We start from the raw sequence: 5,400 nt of genomic DNA, 5'->3' as shown, positions 1-5,400 counted from the left end.
AATACATGTTTATATATGAAAGGGAGAAGGGTGCAAACCTGAAGTGCGAGAAGTGTTTTGGCGATTGAAAGATAGATTTTATCCCTTCAAAAGCGACAAAAATGTGTTAGGTATAATATATAGTAGGGTGCATATTTTTCCAATCAATTTAAGTCGAATGATCTCTTTCATTGTCCTTTTCTCCTCGATAATGCAATCTGTCCTGTCCTAATATAGTACTCCCGCCTTCGTTACACTTTAACAGTAACAATTAGACATTTTATCTTGTTCTACTTTAAGTATTTATTTAAGATTTTGAGACTATATTAATTATTATTTTTAAAAATTTTATCTATATTTATTGAGTGTTTTATAGCAAAATTAGATAAAGAGCTTTTAATATATTAAGAAGGACAATTTACGCATTTTATTCTATATTTTTAAAAAATCATTATGACTAGTTGTTTTAGACACATGTTTCACGTAGATTTTATTCATTTAATTTTATTATTTATATAATGAAAGCATAAATTTTTATTTAGATTAAAATAAATATAATAATTTATTAATATTGCACTTTATATATACAATGAAATTTTGAACATGTGTTGTATTATAATATATAATTAAAAATAAAATGATGTTTATTTTTCTACCTCTTTAATAAAAAATATATAATTTTATTATTAATTAAATATAAATTCACTACAAATTCGCATTTATCATACTGCAAAATATTTTATAATTTGGCCATGCTATAACATTAATATAATAAATCATGACTTACTTGACTTTGATCTCACATCAATTATTTTCGTCGGACGAAGTTAAACTGAAATTTTATCAATAGCATATAATATTTCGAACCATATCTTTGTACAGAATTAAAAATAAATTACTTAAAGTTCTCAACTACACATGAGAATCAATATGTAAAGTTGTAAACAATAATATTAGTAATAGAATGTACTTTATCAAGTTTAAAGAAGATATAAATGAGATTAAATTAAAAAATTACAAAGTAACATATAAAAGTGTTTGAAAAAATATTAAAATTTTAAAGGTCTAATTATCTTTATATCTATTTAAAAAATATTTAAAAATATATATCCAATTAAATTATAGAAAAATTAAACAAAATTCTATAAAATTCAAAAGACAGATTTTATCCCTTTAAAAGCGACAAAAATGTGTTACGTATATTATATATAGTGGGGTGCATATTTTTCCAATCAATTTAGGGATAAAAATCAAATGTCGCTGAAACGGACAAATTTGTAGGTACATGTTGTCGTTGACTAGTAATTGATTATATTTCATGTCTTGATCTCTCAGTGCACTATAGTAAATTTTCCTAGGTAAAATTTTGATAGCAAACTTTATTGCAGAGATACTATAGATGCCCTCACGAGGTTCAGAGATCAGATCAAGACCCTACAATATTTGAAGTGACCTATAGAGGAAGGCACACATGTTTTCAAGCTGCTCGTTTAGCAGCTTCAATAAACGACAAGTCGCAACAAGGTGAGGATAATTGCTCAGTAGAACGACAGCAACAACACGAAGAAGTGAAGTCCAAGCTATTAAAAGAGATATCTTTCAACTACAGAGAAGGACTCAGTAAAAGCGACGACTTGGAAATATTTCTACCCTTTTCTCTCAATGAAGAAAATGATATTTTCAAGGAGTCAATAATGGAGAAAAAAATGTGTTGGCCGGGTATTAGACACATACTCTCTTTGATTTTTCTTTTCTCCTCAATAATGCAACGCCATCCTGTCCTTCCCACTAATTAAAGTTGATAATTGTATTGTCTTTATCAGTCATGCATTTCAAATTAATTTTGTTTTTGTTTGTAAATAAGTTGATGTATAACAAAATTAAATATTTTTCTTAAAAAAAAAAAAGGGATAAGTCGAAGTAGGTGCATTTTTCAAGTGTATATATATAGGGTGCATATTTTTCCCAACCGACGACTGTCTCTTTGACTATGCTTTCCCCTCAATAATGCAATCTGTCCTGTTCTAATATACTATAATCTCTTACGCTGGAATTGAGTTTCTGAAAGTGGATCGCGATTACAATATAATAATAAATTGAGCATTGGTCCTCAATTTATCATAATGGGCTATTTGGCCCAAAATGAGTGGGAATAGATTGGACTGTCATAAAGCTTAGCATCGTATTTTCTGACTTTAAGATTTGCAGTTTCAAATTCGAATATGAAAAGCTGTTATTAGAATAGCGAAACGTTCAAAGAGATAAACATTACAGATAGAACAATGAATCAGGAAATAGAAAAAAAATTGAAAAGATTGCACAACCAAACAGTCTTAATTTTGTAACAAATCTCTAATAGAAGACGCAGACTGTGTGACGGTGAAAACCAGTAACAAAATGGCGACGACAGTTCCGGTGCTTCTCCAAAGATCCTCAAAATACACCCTTCTCAAGACCGCCACCGAACGATACCATAGATTATCGTAGTGTTCATTGAGCCTTACGCTCATATCGTAAAAACAAGAACCAGACGCCCTTATTTGCAAACCAAGATTATTAACCAACTTAGCCACTGATTCATTATCACCTAACAGATTAACAATAATCCCCTTTCTACAAAGCAAATCAACGTCTTGCTCTGTGTATATCAGAAAATCAAGAATCCAAATATAATCGCAGATGAATGGATCGTTTGGATAATGACACTGTTCAAATGCCATCAGATTTCGAATCAATCGCTCTGTATTATCATCCACTATAAATAATGGCATTCTCAATTCTCCTCTTTCAAATTGCATGTTGATTGGCCAGGCTTTTGGACTCACTTTGAACTTCACTCCTGCTTCGTGTAACCTTGTAGCTCTGTATAGATTTTTCACTGTTTTTCCGTTAGTTATTTGACTTGGGACGCTTATAGCAACGATATTGTCGAATTAGATCCGTGAAATTTAACGGTTTCTCTTTAAAGTCGTCTTCTTCTTCTCCTTTGACGCTTTGATCGTTGAGCTTTGAACATGAGAAGCATCTAGGAATCCAAAAACAATAAAAGCAAGAGAAGCAATCGCAGCTACATTTTTTATGTTCTTCGTCAATTGGTGGCGGAGATAAATAGTCCCATAAATTTTTGACCATAAGATCGGAAAAAGAAGGATAGCCTTCTTCGTTTAACTTTCCGACGGTGAGGTCATATAAATCTTCAAGAACAAAATACGGTAACTGATTTTCCACTAATATTAAATCCTCTAATAAACCATATTCTCTCGTCGATTTTCCAAGAATATAATCCTCTTCATATTTGTCATTATTTCCGTTCTCAAAGAATTTATATTTTTCTCCTCTTCTCAAGAAAAGTTCGATAATAAACACAGAATCCAACAGAATCATATTTGCAAAATCTTCTTTGGATATCTCATCAGTTGTTGAAACTTCATAACAGTGGCGAATTGTTTTCTCCCAGTCTCGGATTTTGTCTACAAGATCAACCCAATCTTTTTACCAGTTCTCGTGCAGAAGCCAACCAAGTATTTCAATTTCTGCTTTTGCATGACTTTCAAACCGTCGTCGTTGAGGTGAAAAGGGCCGATTGAAATCATTTGAGGAGTGTAGGCTGCTGGATTTAAAGCTCGAAGTTTTCTTGGAACTTTGTAGATACAAAGCTCAGATGGCCATAAGCCTGGCTCTGAAATTAAACGCTGCAACTCGTGAAGTAGTGGAATTTCAACTTTGGTTTGGTTTTTTGTTTCTTTTGAAGCATCTGAATCTGCTGTTTCGTTCTTTCCCATCACTTAGAATGCTTGATCTAGCGATACAAACAAAAAGAATTTTTAATCAGTTCTGATATACGCAATCATACGTTACAACTCTAACCTCAACTTAATCGATCCATTACAAGTAAAATTAAATGTGTAAAAAAATATACTTACTTAGCAAATATTATGGAATGTGCATGCTAAAATGGATACTTTGGCTGAGATGTAAGCGTAATTATCTATATTTCATCCACTTATATGACTGATATCCCTCATCGATGGGAAAAAAATGTTACATATCAGCCTTTTCTTCTCCAATGAGAATATGCATGTCCATCCACACAAGAAATTTTGCACGATTGGTTGGATAAAAAAAAATGGAAAATAAAAGAAATCTTGACGATCGATTTGTTAGAATACAATGTATAAATGGTCACATTTATTTAATTTTATAAGATGAATGTTCAAATTATTTTAGTGGGGTAGTTAGATCATATAGATCCTTCCCGTTTCTTTTTTTTTTTTTTTTGACTTATTTAGTTTATTTTTAATTGAAAGTCGTGGATCCGATATGGCGTGAGAAAATTAATTAATTAATTTTATAATATTTACTAAATATTTAAATTTTTTTTTTGAAAAATTAATGTTACTAATAGACTCAAATTATGTTCGATTTAACCCGGTTGATAAGATTTAGAATACATTGGTTGAATAAAATGGCAGACAAAAAATTGTTTTTTGAAGCATATGTCAGTTTCTCTTGGTGTTAGGGTTTGCTTGTTGACTTTTTGCTCCTTTAATTAGCAAGACCTGAATTCTTCAAGTCTTTTTTTTAAATTCAAATAGCAGTACATTGCAAAATAGGAAATAACCCAAATTGTGCAAGTCTTTTTTAATTCATAAAATAAAGTAAAGTTGCTACCAGAATAAATTTATATTAGCGAATATATATATATATATATAAAGAGAGTCAAGCCTTGCATCATCATATTTATTTTTAGCATATCACATTAATTAATTATTAATTAGCACTAAATGGGCTGAGTTAAAACTGAGGCTGGCCCAATTCTTGACACACTTTAAAGTATCAAAATCTTCTCGACGCCATGCTTGTATTCAAATCCAAGTTCCTTCAGTTTCGTAGAGCTCAAAACAATTTCCCTGTCCAAATTCTCCACAAACCTGAAAATCAATCAATAAATTATTACTTTTCTTATTCATTTCTAATTGAATTTCGAGATTGAGGTCTCTCATTTTTAGAAATACACACTCTAATAGAATTATTTATTGCTTTCAATACTCAGAAATTAACTTACTCTCCATTAATAGCAATATGTGGGTATTTCTTTTGCCAATAATTGGCAATCTCTGCCGATGATAATAAAGCTTTAGCACAAAAATCTACCGCTAACGGATGGCTTCTCTATGCAGAAAATATGAGCCTCGCGAACATCTTCATATGAACAATTGGTAGCTTTCCTATTATGTCTTCCAATTGCCTAGTGTGGGATACCAAATCTTATCCTCTGTAACTTGTGAGATTAGTATTCCCATACTCTGAGACATCGCAGAATGTACGGTTCCTCCTCCCACTAATCCACATGTAATGCTCACTACTTCAAGCTTTTCGCTATTATGCCTAAGCACTTCTTGCTCTGAGAGCGTCTTCGAT

The 5,400-nt window shown here is 31.2% G+C and overlaps 1 pseudogene; it reads right to left on the bottom strand.

Moving 5' to 3' along the window:
• Window positions 1-2,200: 2,200 nt before the first annotated feature.
• Window positions 2,201-5,400, bottom strand: part of LOC119370362 (UPF0481 protein At3g47200-like) — a 3,766-nt pseudogene continuing 566 nt past the window's right edge.

This window comes from Jatropha curcas, chromosome 5, assembly GCF_041381405.1.
Source record: "Jatropha curcas cultivar XTBG-Jc1 chromosome 5, XTBG_Jcur_1.0, whole genome shotgun sequence".
Taxonomy (NCBI): Eukaryota; Viridiplantae; Streptophyta; class Magnoliopsida; order Malpighiales; family Euphorbiaceae; genus Jatropha; species Jatropha curcas.
This window is presented reverse-complemented; position numbering and strand designations above follow the sequence as displayed.